Here is an 18,862-nt window from a genome sequence, read left to right on the forward strand (position 1 = left end):
CAATGCAGGAAAATATATTCAGGTTCTAGAACAACATATGCTCCCATCCAGACGTCATCTCTTTCAGGGAAGACCCTGCATTTTTCAACAAGATAATGCCAGACCACATTCTGCATCAATCACAACATCATGGCTGTGTAGGATAAGGATCCGGGTACTGAAATGGCCAGTCTGCAGTCCAGATCTTTCACCTATAGAGAACATTTGGCGCATCATAAAGAGGAAGGTGCGACAAAGAAGGCCCAAGATGATTGAACAGTTAGAGGCCTGTATTGGACAAGAATGGGAGAGCATTCCTATTTCTAAACTTGAGAAACTGGTCTCCTCGGTCCCCAGACATCTGTTGAGTGTTGTAAGAAGAAGGAGATGCCACACAGTGGTGAAAATGGCCTTGTCCCAACTTTTTTTGGGATTTGTTGATACCATGACATTTTGTATCAACATATTTTCCCCTTAAAATGATAAATTTTCTCAGTTTCAACTTTTGTTCTGTGATTTACGTTCTATTCTGAATAAAATATTGACATTTGCCATCTCCACGTCGTTGCATTCAGTTTTTATTCACAATTTGTTTAGTGTCCCAACTTTGTTGCAATCCGGTTTATACTTTAGGTTTCTGAATATTAAACTTGTTTCTGCCTTTCATAGTGTGTAACTTGAAGGCCCTGAGTACTTTCTCCCACACTGAAAACACTGGAATGATAAAAGATTTTGAACATTACCTAATGAGACTGAGTCAGGACAGGCAATTAGTTATTTTAAACTTTCCTAGCAGTCCTTCACAAACAGGGAACAGTCTGTCTATCCTCTCCATCTGTCAGCTGCTGCTGGCTCTTCCTCCTCCTCTTCCTCACACACTGCTGAGTTTTTCCTGGTGGATCATCAGGGGTGCAAAGCCTCACAGGTGATGTGCAGCAGTGGGTCCCTCAGTCTGTCCTCACTCTGGTCACTTGCAGTTGTCACACATGGAAATCAAATGTGTGATAAGCTGCAGGATTCAAACACAAGTGTAACTTATAAATACATGTTATACTTTTATTACACAATCAGAGAGAGAGTGCAGGACAGACAGACAGGTGACAGTCTCAGGTGTAGACACTGCTACACAACAGCACAAGAGAAAGAAGATTTAGTGTTTGTGTTATTACGAGTGCTCAACAAGGAGAGTTCCCAGTGGACACATGTGTGACTCCTGTGATTAAAGCATCTTTCTTTCAGCTTAACGAGTGAACCGTCAGCTCGTTCAAACACATATTAAAGCCCGTTTGGCTCGACACCACCGAACAGAGGCAGCAATATAACATAGCTAACATTAACAGTGCAGTGGATCCTGCTTGTGCCGTGATATTTGGCAGCATTCACTGACTTTCAGCTTGTTGTGTTTGTGGATATATGACTGACTTTAATTATCCATAAAAGTATCACATTTTCTGTAAGATTAATGTCAGGTATATATATAGCGGCGTATATTTTAAAGTAAAGGTTTTAAAACCCAGTTAGTACTACACTCTAAAAAGTAATTAATGGGATCTTTAATCATTACTTACATATATATGTTGTTGTGAAATGAAAAATCAAGTTCATAAATACTGTTAGACTTCCTAATTAAAATTTTTATTTTATTGAGTTCGGGTGACACATAAATTATGCCTCTTTACTCAATATATAATCGTGATTTGTCTGAATTTAAAATCTTCTTTTAATCAAAAAACAATATAATTTTAAGTTCTGTCGATGTAAAATACAACTTGATGACGTGTAAACAGCTCACAGTTCCCTTCTTCTACACAAGCGGACATATTCAACAGCACGTGTTCAAGGTTTATCAAGAGCTGTGTTGGTCGCGAACGGTGAGTAATTTTATGCGAAATTACACATATCTGCAGTCGCTCTGGATTTTGTTAGTTTACTTTAAAACAACGACGTAACATACATAACATACATCTTAGCTTGCCCCCGCGTTTGTGTGTTTTAATATACACACAGCAGCTAATTCCGCGATAGCATAAATTGTTGGACTCTTTTTGGAAAATTTAACACTGACGTTACTCTAATGCAGACCACTGTAATTGTCTTATAATTTTTAAAAGATAGCGAACGTTGTTAGCCCCGGCGCAAACTACTATGCTAACGTAGCTAGCCAAGCTAAGTTGTGTTCACTGTGATTTTATTTTTGAAATGTGAAATTTATTTTTTGAAGGGAAGCATTTTATGTTAGTAATTGTTAAGAAACGCTTCTAAATTTTCGTAACGTTACGGGGTGAAGTTCAACCCCATTGGCTTCTGCGCAGGAAGTGTGGTCGCCATTAGTCCGGTGTGTCTGTTGACCGCTAAGAGCGGTTCTTCACCGGCTGCTCGGCCTATTTTCACAGGTAAAAGACCAGACTTAAGTGCACTGTGCCGCATATGGTAGGCTAGTTAGCTGTCCCTAATTTTTGGGTACTTTCCGTGTTTTGTAGAGACGTAGAGGCGACGTGCATTGGCTGTAACATTGATATGCCTCAATAAAGGTTGAAAGTAAGAAAAAAATCAATAGCGGGCCGCCATCTTGGTTGGGTCCCCATTCGCCACCAGTGCATTTTTTCTACTGAGGAATGTATTCACCCATGGTAAATAAGGAAAATGTTTAAATATTTTTCCAAACAGATAAGGCAAGAAAGGTCAATAATCCCACATATGGTTTCAGTAGTATGCCAGTTTTTGCAACACTAGGGTGCACAATAATGACCATAGCTGCTGACTCAGCATTGATTCCAATTTGGTTTTGGAGAATGAAATGAAAACAGATCAAGTGGGATTATTGACATTGTAGCTTGTGTATAAAAAAGTTTGGTTTTTTTTTCGTATTTACTGTCAGAAATGATTCTGTCCTGTCATGCCACACCTTATGTTTGCTTTTGTTGATAAAAAAAAACCTCATATATATATATATATATATATTTATTTATTTATTTATTTTTTTGAGTTAACACATTCCTCAGTAGAAATACATGCACTGGGGGCGAGTGGAGACCCCTCCAAGATCGCGGTCGGTGGGGATACATGCTCCAACAGACTGGCCCAGTCCATGTCACCTCTATGTATATTTGATCTATGGAAAGCCACGTTAGGCTTTCCAGCACCCAGTGTATTCAGGTCTATGTAGTTTTGAATGTTTGGTTCTAGCTCACACAGCTTTGACAGGTGAAACTTATTCACTGTATTGAAGACTCACAGGTGAAGTTGAAAATACCATCTTTTGTATTTTTGTGCAGGCACAACTTTCTGGTGTTATACACTGTCCTGGCGTTGCAGATCTAGGGGTTCCAGTTAAGACGTGGTCAGCCTTCTAAAGAAAGTGGGAATCTCACCGAAATATTCAGTTACTTTGCTGTGTTTCTTGCCAGGACAAAGGCTCAAACCATCATCTTCTCCTGGTATCGAATACCAAGGGACCTTCTGAAGTAAGCTTTAACAAGTAAGCTTGAATTGAGTAATTCAGAATCATGAAGTATGGATTGGCCTTGCAAAATCTGTAAATTTGCAACCTCCACTAAGGAAGAGCTGATGAAACATTATAGGTTACGCCATATCCCCAGTGTACAGCCTCTGCCATGTCCTTACCTAGATTGTTTTTGTTCATTTAAGTCATGGGGTAGCCTAAAATCACACATATCAAGGAAACACTCAACTCACTCAACAATGAGAACCTCTGAAATACTCAGTTTCTGTTGCCAGTTCTGTAATGTGGGCACATTTTTCACTGAAAAAGAGTATTTTGAACACCTTCTATTTTTTTCTATCATTCAGGACAACACAGTTGAAAAGCGCAGAGAAATTGCTGTTCGCTGCCTCATAGTCTATCTTGGAGAGAAGGAGGAGGATCTTTTCAAACAATACAGCGTAAGTACTTGAGTTGGTTTTAAATTTTTTGTTTAGTTTTGAATGCATGTCCCTGTTGGGTCTTTGTGTTTTGTTCATTGGATTTTCTGTTCAGGGTTGAGTATTTAAGTCATTCAGTGCCATAGACGTCTTTAGACGTCAAAATGAATCCGAACGCTCAGTGCCATAGACGCCTCTTGAGCTTTTTATTGAATTGAGAAGGTGGTGGAGTTGATTACATGGATAAAATCCCACCAGCGTGACAGTCGGCTCTACTGAGAACGAGTATTGTGGCGCGATTTTTGATCCAGCTCGTCATTTCGAGCTTGAGGTGTCTGCAGCCTGACGTCATGGTTTTTCTAGCGATTCCAGTGAACATGAACCGGATTTATCTGACCAGTATCTCCTGTTAGAAACTTCTGAAGGCAGCAGGGACCAGAATAATGAACGATTTGCTGCATAAAACGCACAGAAATTGTTGATAGACGAACAGACTAAGTCGCGCACTCACTTGTGCACATGCGGGAGTAACACACACACACAGACTCTCTGAATCATAAATCAGTCGCTTTTTTCTTATATATTTTTCAAATGTTGAAATTGTCTATAAACAACTATTTTTATACAAAAAATAATCTGCCAAAAGTACATTTTTACAGGTGATTTTTTTACTTCATAGTAGTAAAACTTAGTTGAGATGTTGCATGAATCATTGAAACACGAAATATTTACATCAAAGTCACTGATCTGCTAGAAAAACCTATTTACACAAAGCGCTTTTGATCCAGAAACAGGTGTTTTGTCATGAAAGTTTCTCTTTTCTACTGCAGATTTCTAAATAACAGAGGTAGAAACATTTTTTTTTGCTGCTGAAAGAAGAGAGACTCATTTTTGTCATGGTGGTTTCAGAATTCACATAGTCATAGAACAAAATATTCTGTGAGCCTTCAAAATCAGTGAAAAAGCTAAATATCTCTGGAACTGAGGGGGGTATGAAATCTGAGAGTGGCTGGCACTGAATGAGTTAAGGGACATTCCAACCCTAAGTGAAGATATGTCTATTGCCATGTATAAGTGAGAAAAAAGCATTTCAGAATTACAATCCGAAGATGTTTATTGCCATTGTCATTGAACATAATTTGCTGAATAGAAAGCTGTTTCCGTGATAAGGTGCAACATAAACACACAGGATAAAAAATTTTGTAGCCAGCGCAGTCATTTTCCTGATCTGGCAGCAGCTTTAGCAGAGCATAAACAATGGATGTGAATGGCAGGTACTAGCATTTTGTGTGCAAAAGTGATTAAAATCACTCAATAATGATACCAAGTATTCCTGGGGAGCTCAACAATCATGCTGACTGCAAATGAAAAGTATGAATTGACATGAAGGATTTTCAGGAGCCGATTTAGACTTTGGACTACATTACGACAAAGCACTGCTGTAAGCCTCCACATGGTTATAACACAGCAGTTGAAGCCACTGCCGACCAGTGTCTATAAACCAACATGCTATTTGTGCAATATTTCTTCAACAAATCAAAGACCCATCCATTGTTACTGCAGCTTACCATGCTTGTATAGTAGTGGCTGTGTGTGTTTGTTTATGGAAGCTGGAGGCTTTTCCAACTGTTGCGTTATATCCATGCACCATGCAGTGGATGTTTACAGCGGTGTTTGTCGTAACTGCAATGTAGTCTCAAGTCTAAATCAGCTTCTGCAAATCTTCCGTGTTACTTTTGCACTTTTCATTTGCCGTGAACATGATTACTGAGCTCCCAAGAAATATTTGTTTTCATTACTGTTTTCATTTTTGTTAGTCATTTTTTTATTTATTTTTTCACTTTTGCACACAACATGCTAGCACCTGCTATTCACTTCCATTTGTTACACCCCGGCCTAGGCAACCGGAGTGCAACACGAAAAAAAAGTAAAAATAAAGAAAAAAAAACCACACAAAAAAACCCCACTAAAGCTCACCACCAAAATCCCAAAACGAAAGTATCGACAAATCTATTTACAACAAACTATTTATTTACAACAAAACACCAAACTATTTACAACACGGGGGAGATCGCGACCATGACACACTGAAACACAGGGTTTAAATACATAGAGGGAGCAATCAGGATAATGGACAACAGGAGGGAAACACAGCTGGGGCAAATTAGAACTGACGAGACAGGGAAACGTAAACTGAAAACACTAAGATAACACAGACTTTCAAAGTAAACAGGAAACACATAACAGTCACGCCAAAAACAACACACCGACAACACCGAAACGTAACACATTGTTTGTGCTCTGCTAAAGCAAATGGATTGCTTCCGGATCAGGAGAATTAGTGTGCTGTTTACAAAAGGCTTGTTTCTCACTTTCTAACTGTGGCAATATGGCAATAGATAAAATTTCACTTAGAAGTGGAATAACCCTTAAAAATGATTTATTAGATTTTCTTTTCAAAGTGGAAAAACAAAACTGTGAAAAACAAGACATTTTTTATTTTAAACGTTGGATTATGGTTTAATTTAGCTTTTAAAAATTACAGAATGACAAAGTAAAATCACTGAAAAACACAAAAGACAACCTGTTTTGGCTTATTTTCCTACCTGTAGTAGTTCATTCCCTTATGCACGTCATCCTGAAGTGCTTGAGCTATGTATTTTATACATCCTAACATTTAATTTCTTCTACAAGGATGAGGAGGAGCTCAACGCAGACCTTGCAATGCAAATCATGAAGATTGCTATCATTGGTGATGGGCCTCCAACCATCATCGTTGAGGGATCCAAGATCCTGGAGAGGATTGATGTTGCCAGATCCTGTGCTTTGATGATGGGAGTAATCTACGCTCTGAACCTTACCTATCCCAAGCAGCTGAAATTTACCTTTGAGGTATTTCAAAAGCTATACCTTGAGCTTGATGGACAAAAAGCCAGCTCTAAAGTAATGAATCTTAAGTTTGGTATTTTCTAGAGCAGACTTGATAGACCATTCGTGAGTGAGTTTCACAAAAACCTTATTCTTGCATTTCTGGCACTACTTCATTGTGTTTTACTAAATTTTAAAGCGCTGTTCTTAAGTCTTCTGAGTTAATGTTTTGCCGTGTCTTAAATGCTGTTATTTGCACATTTTTAAGGAATGCGTTTAATTTCTCCCATGACCTGTGTTCTGAGGGTATTGGTGTGTTTTAAAGTTTGTGTAATGCCCTCTTTAGCTGGCCTTAATCTTGAGGGTGAAAAGTCAAATATGGAAGAGAATCAAGAATACTTTGTAAGAGTGCTGACAAAGTTGAATGAAAGAAGCTTTGCTCATTTTATGTTTAAATTAATGCATTTAATGTATAGCAGCCTGTCATCTTTTGTTTTGATTCACTGTCACATGTTAAAGTAAAAAAAAAGAGGATTCAAGTAGTAGGTTGTATTACAATTTCAATAAACAGTTCCTTAAGTTTCAGCGGGCAATTTGTGTTCTAGGAAACTGAAGCCCACAAATCTTGCACTTCGCACGCACGTTAAAGAATTGTGATGTTTGTTATTGTAATTAAATGGGTCTAACTCATTTGAATACATCTGTCTGAATTTCTATTCTTTCTGAGCACCAGGTACGAGTCCCTTAGCTGATGTCCAGGTATTTGGCATCACATCTGCCGCATTCAAACAAATACACACAACATCCATTTCTTTTTTCTGAAGGTCATGACACAAGCGCACACACAGCCCATGTTAAGGTTGACGTTCGTTTGGGAAAAAAAGTGATCGACAAGTTTCTAAGGTCTTAGAACCTTGACTTCTTTGTGGGCAGGCACCACCATGCATGAGCCTGCCTACGCGGTAGTCATGGTTATAAGACACAGCCAAATGATCAAGGTTGTATTTTGGAGCAAATTAGCCTGCTGGGAAACAGGTAAATGGCCTTATAGAATCTCCTGTGGGACCAAAAAATGACTACACTGTAACCAAAATATCATATTTGACCAACATAAATACTATTTATGCCGACAGTTAAGTTCATTTTAATTATAAATGTGTTTTATTTTGATCAAAAAGTTTTTATCGTGGTGGAGTTAAAACAGCAAAAGTAAGAGGGAATTTAAGGTGTTTATTTAATGTTTATGTGAAGCGAAACATGAAGCTAGTTTGGATCTTCTTTTGCTGCTGGTTCAGTCAATGTTGTTTGAAGATAGATCAAACCTGCAGCTTCAGAATCTAGCGCAAAAAAGACAAACACAAAGAGCGGAGCCGCCGAAATGTGAAAATGTTTCACTCAGTACAGTGCGCTCCAGCTGTGAGGCTCCAGCTGCTGTTATGCAGCTGATGAATTGGTCATTGTGCACTGACTGGTCCTGGTATTCTCCTAACCCCAAAGCTGTTGCTGCTGAGAAAAATGTAATTTACACAGCTGGAGAAGCAATGTACAGGAAGTACCTCCCCACTCTGCTTTTTCTGATTTCACAGTAGTCCTCCAGTCTGACTCCCAGTCATTCTCACACATCTCCATAATGATGTTGGTGGTACAGGACCACTGTTTTATCTACTCAGACAATCACTATCAGACACGTAGTAGTAAACAAAACTAAAGTAAACAAAATCAAACATCAACATTTTTATGTATTTCAAGATTTTTATTATTTGTATTGTAATGGCTGATGGATGGTGAAGACTTTGCAATATAACTGTTGTTGTGAATATTTTCACAACAACAGTTGTGAATATAAAACCCCAACAATCAAATGATCCCCTATGAGCAAGCACATGGCGACAGTGGGAAGGAAAAACTCCCTTTGAACAGGAAGAAACCTCCAGCAGATCCAGGCTCAGGGAGGGGCGGCTATCTGCTGCTACCGGTTGGGGGGGGGGGGTGTTATTTGTATTTTACTGCTGTTAATATTTCCATGTCTCTAATAAGCGTGGTGCCCAAGGTGCCACATCCTTGTGTTGTTTTTTAATAATGGGGGCACGCTGTGTTTTCTGTGGTTTAACCGGAAGAGGAGGGGGGGGTGGGAGTAAATTTTTATTTGTATTTATGTCCCACCGCTCTAAGCGTGGTGCCCAAGGTGCAACATCCTTGTGTTGTTTTTTAATAATGGGGGCACGCTGTGGTTTCTGTGGTTTAACAGGAAGAGGAGGGGGGGGTGGAGGTAAATTCTTAGCTGGCGAGTCTTTAGCTACAGACACAACCCTATTTGATTTATTAACAAACAGGCATTCCGTTTTAGGTGCTGTTTGTTCTGAGCTGCTCCGTTGCTGATAACGGAAGAAACCAACCCGATCAGTACTGCCAGCCTCACCCCACTCCCGACTTACCCTTCGTTCCTCCAGCACTCTCTCCGTCTTTGGTCGGATTGTGTGCTCCCAGCCACTCCCGTGGAGTGACGGGAGCGTTGCAAACCTGCCGCGGTTTTTCTCGGTTTCGCGGTTTGTGGCTTCTTTTTCAGCCCGCAACTCTTCAGTTGTGCGAACCTTTGCACGGGAAACGTGATCGTTAGCTCTAGCATAAACGTGAGACATATTTAATAAATGTTGACTTTCAGCAGTATTTTAGACTCAGCGATACTTTAGACGGACCGACTTTGGAGTTTACTGGTGTAGAGTGTCGCCAAGGCTCTATTTATGCTATTTGGAGGCTCCTTCGAAGCACCTTTGTTGTGACGTTGCAAAGGCCTTTGTTGTGACGTTGCAAAGGCCTTTGATCTGTCCGAGCTTAAGCCCCGCCCCCGACTCTGTTGGAAAATTACATCAGGATACACGTCACGCTGAACATGAAATGCTGATTGTCATCTGTATGTTCAGAATTCAAAATGAAATTTGTGTCAGACCTCCCTACCTACATATTATATTGCCAAAATCAGTCGCTCGTCTGCCTTCACACACATATGAACGTACAGTGGGGCAAAAAAGTATTTAGTCAGCCACCGATTGTGCAAGTTCCCCCACTTAAAATGATGACAGAGGTCAGTAATTTGCACCAGAGGTACACTTCAACTGTGAGAGACAGAATGTGAAAAAAAAATCCATGAATTCACATGGTAGGATTTGTAAAGAATTTATTCGTAAATCAGGGTGGAAAATATTAGTATTTGGTCACCTCAAACAAGGAAAATCTCTGGCTCTCACAGACCTGTAACGTCTCCTGTAAGAAGCTTTTCTGTCCCCCACTCGTTACCTGTATGAATGGCACCTGTTTGAACTCATCATCTGTATAAAAGACACCTGTCCACAGCCTCAAACAGTCAGACTCCAAACTCCGCCATGGCCAAGACCAAAGAGCTTTCGAAGGACACCAGGAAAAGTATTGTAGACCTGCACCAGACTGGGAAGAGTGAATCTACAATAGGCAAGCAGCTTGGTGTGAAAAAATCAACTGTGGGAGCAATCATCAGAAAATGGAAGACATACAAGACCACTGATAATCTCCCTCGATCTGGGGCTCCACGCAAGATCTCATCCCGTGGGGTCAAAATGATCATGAGAACGGTGAGCAAAGATCCCAGAACCACACGGGGGGACCTGGTGAATGACCTGCAGAGAGCTGGGACCAAAGTAACAAAGGTCACCATCAGCAACACACTACAACGGCAGGGAATCAAATCCCGCAGTGCCAGACGTGTTCTGCTGCTGAAGCCAGTGCATGTCCAGGCCCGTCTGAAGTTTGCCAGAGAGCACATGGATGATACAGCAGAGGATTGGGAGAATGTCATGTGGTCAGATGAAACCAAAGTAGAACTTTTTGGTATAAACTCAACTCGTCGTGTTTGGAGGAAGAAGAATACTGAGTTGCATCCCAAGAACACCATACCTACTGTGAAGCATGGGGGTGGAAACATCATGCTATGGGGCTGTTTTTCTGCCAAGGGGACAGGACGACTGATCCGTGTTAAGGACAGAATGAATGGGGCCATGTATCGTGAGATTTTGAGCCAAAACCTCCTTCCATCAGTGAGAACTTTGAAGATGAAACGAGGCTGGGTCTTCTAACATGATAATGATCCAAAACACACCGCCCGGGCAACAAAGGAGTGGCTCCGTAAGAAGCATTTGAAAGTCCTGGAGTGGCCTCGCCAGTCTCCAGACCTCAACCCCATAGAAAATCTGTGGCGGGAGTTGAAAGTCCGTGTTGCTCGGCGACAGCCCCAAAACATCACTGCTCTCGAGAAGATCTGCATGGAGGAATGGGCCAAAATACCAGCTACTGTGTGTGCAAACCTGGTAAAGACCTATAGTAAACGTTTGACCTCTGTTATTGCCAACAAAGGTTATGTTACAAAGTATTGAGTTGTATTTTTGTTATTGTCCAAATACTTATTTTCCACCCTGATTTACGAATAAATTCTTTACAAATCCTACCATGTGAATTCATGGATTTTTTTTTTTCACATTCTGTCTCTCACAGTTGAAGTGTACCTCTGGTGCAAATTACTGACCTCTGTCATCATTTTAGGTGGGGGAACTTGCACAATCAGTGGCTGACTAAATACTTTTTTGCCCCACTGTAAGTGACATCCTATTGTTAATCAATAGGTTTAAAATGATGTCGGCCCACCCTTTACAGCTATAGCAGCTTCAACTCTTTGGGGAAGAGTTGAAGCTGTAAACCACAAAGATTAGAAGTGTGTTTTTGGGGAATTTGTGATCATTATTCCAGAAGTCTTGGCATGTAGTCTCCACTCTAATTCATCCCAAAGGTGCTGGGTTGAGGCCAGGACTCTGTGCAGGCCTGTCAAGTTCTTCTACACCAAGCCTGCTTATCAATATCTTTATGGACCTTGTTTTGTGCATTTGTGTATTTGAACAGGAAGGGGCCATCCCCAAAATGTTCCCACAAAGTGTGGAGCATGAAACTGTCTTGGCCCCTCAGTTCCCTTCAATGGAACTAATGGGCCAAGTCCAGAAAGACAACCCCACGCCATAATCCCCCCTCCACCAAACTTTAACCTTTATAACATTCTCCTGGCAAAACCAGACTCATCCATCAGATTGCCTGACAGAGTGGCCTGATTCATCAGTCCAGAGAACATGTCTCCACTGCTCTAGAGTCCAGTGGCAGCATGCTTTACACAACTGCATCGCTTTGCATTATGATTGGTGATGCAATGCATGGACACAACTGCATGGCCATTTAAACCCAGTCGCTTCCACTTTGCTATAATACCACTAATACCACTGTGTAATATTTAGTGGTGAGGAAATTTCACAACTGCACCTGTTGCACTGGTGGCATCCTATGGCAGTACCATGCAGACCCATTCTTTCACAAATGTTTGTAGAAGCAGGCTGCATGTCTAAGTGCTTGATTTCATATGCATGTGGTCATTGAAGTGATTGAAATTTGTACCCTTTCCTCCTTTGTTCTGTCTTCCAAACTGTGTTGACTTTTATTATGTTTAATTCCTCCTCTAGTCCCATGTAGATCTTTGCTGGTAAGAGTTTGATGTTCAGTTTTATTGCAAAGGTTATGACATACTGCATATGTAGATCTTTGTGCAGCATTAAATACTTTTTATTGCTTGTGAATATTAAAAGTATTTAATCATCATTCATTAATATATCATCTCTGTCTTTTATCGCTCACAGACAGATCTCGCTGTAGACCAAAAATATCTTTCTGCTGCCCCCAAGTGTTCATGAAAGTACAATTCTCTGAATTAACAGATTTGCAGAAAGGCTTTTATTATTTCTCCAATGAGCATGTTTCCTTCCTCTGGTGTAAACCTGGGAGATAATATTGTTCCTCTGGTACAACTTTTTGTACAACAACATATACCAATAAACAAAATGTGCACACAATAATGAATAGTGGGGTTATTTTTCTTTGCACCAATTCCAACAAATATTGACCCTCCTAGCTGTAGTTAGTGCAGAAGACATAAAAGTGCAGACAAATGTAATGTAACTACTTTTTTGCATTAATTCCAGCAGAACTGTTCTTGGCTCTTCTGCACAGCTCAGTTACTTGTCTAAAACCCTAAATCAGCTAAATAATGGGACTATTGGACCCTTTCCCACATTCCTGCTTTCTGTCTAACACTAGCCACCCTGATTCAGCTGTGCTAGTTACATTTTTCTTACATATTACTTAATAAGGCTCAAAATACCCATTAAATCAAATCATGCAATAATATACAGAAGACTTGCCACTTTCTGAGTGTGGTGTTATTAAACAGAAATGTAAACAAAAGACTTCATAATTCAGGGAAAACAAACAACCTTTCAGTTAGCCCCTCACCAAGAGGTCATGTTAAACCTAGGCAACATTTGTTTGATATTCTTGTAACACTCACGTATTCCCCTTTCATATTCCAGCAAGTTTTACTGTTGTTAAATGTTATTTCAGCTGTTCTGTCCAGTAACCATCTTTATTTTCAGCAGGGCTGCATCCATTTATGGGTGCATTTTCAACCCACACGTTTCTTTTGAGACATGTGCTGTGTCACTTCATGTAATTTGTTTCCTCCATGTTGAAAGTTAATAAATATGAAGACAAATAGTAAATGGGCCTAAATATGAAAGAATATATGCTTTAAGTAAATATAATATTGTTTATGTGGTTTTCCAGTCTTTTTATTTGCTTTAATGTTGATATGTCCACAGACCTTCCAGGTTTTTTCACGCCAACTGGCTAAAAGTTCCCATCCTGTGGTGCCTTTTAAATATTAGAACCAGCCGGTGTGTTACAGCATCTCAAAGGATTAAAAATGCAACCCAGTCTCACATAAAGTGGGATACCTTTAAAAAAAAAAATCATTTACCTTATATTTTTATTTTGTTGTACTAATGTAAGGTGACTTTGAGGGTCTTTAAAGGTGCCTATAAATAAAACTTATTATTACTATTATTACTACCTGGTCATCATACTCACCAAGGCTCTAAACTTAACTTAGGCTGTATAAAAAAGATGCATGTATCCCCTGGAACATCACTAATTGGTTTGCTGACTACCATTTAGAAGTTTTAAAGCTAGCTAACTTATTAGTAAAGCAATTAACAATAATATTAACTATTAAGATAGCAAACTAGAGCCTTAAAAGAACACGGACTCCTTAATGACTTCTACTACAAACAAATACTGAACAAGACTGCAAATATTTATGCTGTAGAATCAAACATTTTATCATGGAAGTCCAATAGGATTTACTTGGGTGGGGTGGGTGCAGTTTTCTCTGTGGTGGGGTTGGGTGGACTGTCCTGGGCTCGGTGGAGCCGGGGGGCGCTGCTGCGCTGGGCCCCGGTCTGGACGGGCCTGGGCCCCCTTTCCCTGGCGGGTCGCGGAGTATGGGAGTGCCTACTGGGGTCAGCGGGGGAGCTGGCCCCAGGGAGGGGTCACCTGCCCCTCCCTTCCTTCCCTCCCCATCTCCAGCTGCCTCCCTCTTCCCGCTCCACCACAACCACCCACACATGCAGGGCCTTGGAGTAGGGGTGTGTCACCAGGGTGCAGAGGAGGCTACCCCCCCTCTGTCCCCTTCTGGCTGCCTCTGCCTCAATTTTATCCCACAACTTAGACATTCACATTACTCACACTCTCATTACACATACATATAGGATCTTGGGGGTGGGCACGATACACGGAGTCCAAATTACCATCAGGGTGTACAACCTCACCCCTGGCGTCGTTGCCCACCTCTCAATTTTAAATACACGTAGACATTGAGGGCTAGCAGGAGGGACTATGCGCTTACCTGCTGCTCTCTGGCAGGTAGCTCCATGCCCTCCTGGGTTTTAATTGCACCTTAGAACACACATGCATCAACATTACAATGAGCGGGTGGAGGGAGGTTTGGAGTCTTCTCTCACCCCCGTTCTCTGCGGCCTGCTGGAGCGGGGGGGCTAGGAGGAGTTGGCCGTCCGACTGCGGTCTGGAGTGTGGGGCCTCCCTGCTGCTGCGGAGTCGGGGCGGTCTGCCTCTCCCCACCGCAGGGAAAAGGGTAACACCACCTGGGTCTGGGTGCAGTTCCCCCCTCCAGGGGCAAGGGTACCTAGACCCGGTTTGTAGAGTACGCTTGGGGAGTGTGATCGTGTGTACAGCATCTCTTTATGTCTGTCTCCACGTTGGTTTAGTGTGGAGTAAGTGCATATGAGAGCATGAGGGTGGGAATGGATGTTTGTGTCTGTGTGTGCCTGTATGGGAATCAGACGCCACCTCTCTGGGGACATCTCAGGCCCTCCAAGGTTTGGAGGCCTATCTCCACCCACCACCACTTCCCCTGCCAGTGGCGGACTCCCTCAGGGGTCGGTGCGTTGGTGGTTCTTTGTGTCTGGGGGTGGGCGTCCGGGTACACACCGGCTCACTCCTTGGCGGCCGCTTATCAGAGCCTGGAGCCTGGGGCTCGCTCGGGCCACTTCGGAGGTGGGGTGCCCCCGGCCTCTCGGCCTGGGGCTCGGTCACTCAGGCACAGCTGGCTGCCGGCGGAGCTCACGGGCGCGTCACTGCAACCCCCCCTGGCTTCTGCTCCGCGGCTGCTGAGTGAGCCCTCATCTGGGACTCTCCTCAGCTCTTACTGGGACAGTGGCGCGGCTGCCCCTCTGTTGGTCTTCCTTGGTCTCTTGTGTTCTGGGGCCTCTGGATGTCTGGAGTTTTGATCTCCTCCATACCTGCTTCATACCCTGGAGGACGGGGCTGTGGCTCCCCACACTCCCTAGCAGATCGTTACATGGAGAAACCTTTGGAATGCAAGCATGCTGATCCACACAGGTGTACACACGGGTATTCACAGACGCGGACTACAGCTTTCTTGGCTGCTGCCTCAAAGCACATTGTGCGCTGTCTATCTTGCGTGCTGCACAATATCGTTTATTATTTAGTATCTACTGTTATCTACTGCTAGCTAGTTTGTGATGGTGCCGTTTTTTTTATTATGTTGCTCTTTGTTGTTTGCTTTCTCTTCTGTTTTTTTTCTCCATACAGGTGACCCAGGTGTTTTTTTTTCTTTCTTCCCCCCCTTCTCACAGTCTCTTCTCCCCTTTGGTTTTCTTTCTCTCCCTCTCTTTCTTTCATTCTTTCTCCCTGTCCTATCCCCCAGTCATGTCTGTCCCGTTTGTAGCAACTGAAAATAAAATTAATTCATAATTATAATAAAGGTCAATCAAATGGACCAATATGGCAAGGCCATGATGATCCACTTGGTAAAATAAATCCGCTTGGCATCTTTCTTGGCCTTAAGACAACAATTCTGATGGCTAAAGATCCAAACGGGACACAAAAAAAAAAAAAGGATTTACTTGCTCTTAGAGGTGGCTGGTTTTTAGACATATGTTTTAAAAAATCACTCTCTGTCATGGTCTGGGTGGTTTTCCACAGCATCGGCTCCTCCCCACTGGGTGGAGTCTTTGTTGTTCCTCACCTGATGGCAATCACACCGGCAGTATTTATGACCTGCACACTCAACTGGTCTTCGCCAGATTATCTGCCAACTTTACTCAGTTCTTGGCCTCACGTCTGTTCCTTGGTGACTCATCGTGTATATTAACCTTATTTCCTCTGTTTTCTTGTCAGCATCTGAAACCCACCTACCAAGCTCTCCTGGATACAAGTTTGCAGCCACCAGTAATCTCTCCCTTTTTTCCAACTGCCAGTCTCTCCTGCTTGCCTCCCTGCATTGCACGCAGCACCCACCTGGACCTCTCCTGCCTCCCTCCTCCATGCAACCCCCACCTGCAAGCTTGTAAGACAGCTCAGTGTATTATTCTCAGATTCACTGACTGCTCTCTCCTCTGTTTCAGTGCCCTGGCCAGCCACAGTTTCCCCTGCCCAGTCCCTGCACCCAGTTATCCCTGCCATCTAGTCATAGTCATAGTATTTTCTCTCGCCTCAGACGTCTAGTTTATGTTCCTTAATTCTAGTCTGAAATTTCTGTTAGCCTCTGAGCATTGTAAATAAAGACTCTTTTCGTTACACCGCACCTCTGGCCCCTCCAGGTTTGAAACTGCACTTGAGTCCATCCCATTTCCACGGGCCACTGTGCCATGACACTCTTGTTTTTCTGGCAGTTTCATTTCAATGAAGAGGCAGAATATGAACCAAAAATCCATAAAAGCACATTGCATTTCTTTTCTTTTTTTTTTTTGCCTGTCCCGTTTGGCTCTTTTGCCATTAGAATTATTGTCTAAAGGCGAAGAACGATGCCCAAGAAGATCTCTTGATCTCCAAGGATCTTGGTGAGAAGGTGAAAACGGTTTGTGCAAGGTACTGTGGGGCGATCGTGGCTCAAGAGTTGGGAGTTCGCCTTGTAATCGGAAGGTTGCCGGTTCGAGCCCCGGCTTGGACAGTCTCGGTCGTTGTGTCCTTGGGCAAGACACTTCACCCGTTGCCTACTGGTGGTGGTCAGAGGGTGCGGTGGCGCCAGTGTCCGGCAGCCTCGCCTCTGTCAGTGCGCCCCAGGGTGGCTGTGGCTACAATGTAGCTTGCCATCACCAGTGTGTGAATGTGTGTGTGAATGGGTGGATGACAGGTTGTGTAAAGCGCTTTGGGGTCCTTAGGGACTAGAAAAGCGCTATACAAATACAGGCCATTTTACTTTGCAACTCCACCCGCTGGATTTGTAAGAAGGAAATGTATGGCTAAAGAAGCACATTATGATCATGGAGTTGCCAGTCTCCAGACCTCAGTCCTCTAGAAAATCTATGGAGGGAGCTGAAGTTTTGAGTCGCCAAGCAGCAGCAGCAAAGAAACCTAAAGGATTTACAGAGTTTAAAGAGAATCCTCTTTTGCAGACCAAAATGTTCAAATAGAACAAAATACATAATCCCATAACTTGAGATTAAAAGTTACGAGTATTCTACAGGGTGAGTAGAATATTATGGGTGCCAGGTCAGAGCATTCCTAGATGAACAGTTTCCTGGAAAGTGGATTGGTCGCCGTGGGCGAGTTGAATGGCCTCCAAGGTCTCCCGATCTGACCCCCTTAGACTTTTATCTTTGGGGTCATCTGAAGGCAATTTTCTATGGTGTGAAGATACGAGATGTGCAGCACCTGAAACTACGGATACTGGATGCCTGTGCTGGCATTTCTCCTGCGGTGTTGCTATCAGTGTGTGAAGAGTGGGAGAAGAGGGTTGCATTGACAATCCAACACAATGGGCAGCACATTGAACACATTTTATAAGTGGTCAGAAACTTGTAAATAATTCATGAAAGAATAAAGTTACGTTGAAACCAAGCACACCATTGTTTTTCTTGTGACATTACCAATAAGTTTGATGTGTCACACGGCCCTCTTCCTATAGGGCTTTAGAGCGTGATGTCACGGAATGTGATCTCCCACCATGACGGTAGGCCAAACGAAGCACACGGAAGCGTCAGCTATGGTTTGTTTGTACTGTGTTGTTGGTTGCAACGTTAGATCACACAATAGGGCAGGCAAGAAGCTGGAAAATGGGCTCTCTTTTCATCGTTTACCCTCCTGGAGGCAACGGGAGGGATTTAATGTATCTGATATTACTAAACGAAGACGTCAGGCTTGGATTGCAGTGGTCAGACTCGGACCGGCACCCAAGGCGAGTGCAACGAAAGCGAAAAAGAGCACCCATCAGAGGTAATCCCCGCCCTGAACCAAACGAATCACAGACCGGTACCGGTCCGTGGCCCGGGGGTTGCAGACTGCTGATTTACACCATGCTTGGAGCCCATAGCTTGTGAGCAGTGGTGCTACAACAATGCTAACATGTGCACAAGATATTTGGTATAACATGACTGGTACTTAAAAGAGTGGCTTCCAGTGCCTTTGCAAAACACTGGTTTGAACTTGCTTCAATATCATTAATGCAGCTGCTCTTCTGCACTACTACAACAACAACAACTTGATGCATGCTCAATCTTCAGGCAAGGAAATCGCAGAAATTTGATTCTGTTTATCTGGACATAGCGATTCCAGTTCTCTCATGTATCTCCTACTGAAATCTCTTCATCCTGATGAATAGAATCAACTTTCTGGGCCTACTTACAGAAGTGTGGACCAGCAAATCCAACAGCAGAAGAGCCAAACAATCTAGACGTACAAGATACTTTGGCAT

At 42.6% G+C, this 18,862-nt stretch overlaps 1 long non-coding RNA gene across 4 annotated transcripts; it reads left to right on the plus strand.

Annotated features, from left to right (window-relative positions):
* Positions 1-1,554: 1,554 nt before the first annotated feature.
* On the plus strand, positions 1,555-7,427 carry LOC113015134 (uncharacterized). Of its 4 annotated transcripts, none has more exons than XR_003271062.1 (4): positions 1,555-2,609; positions 3,255-3,457; positions 3,790-3,882; positions 6,556-7,427. It is a non-coding gene; the product is annotated as an uncharacterized LOC113015134 (long non-coding RNA). The 4 variants fall into 4 exon arrangements; XR_003271060.1 differs by having other exon boundaries at positions 3,255-3,443; XR_003271061.1 differs by having other exon boundaries at positions 1,555-2,372; positions 3,255-3,443.
* Positions 7,428-18,862: the final 11,435 nt, after the last annotated feature.

This window comes from Astatotilapia calliptera, chromosome 22 (assembly GCF_900246225.1).
Source record: "Astatotilapia calliptera chromosome 22, fAstCal1.2, whole genome shotgun sequence".
Taxonomy (NCBI): Eukaryota; Metazoa; Chordata; class Actinopteri; order Cichliformes; family Cichlidae; genus Astatotilapia; species Astatotilapia calliptera.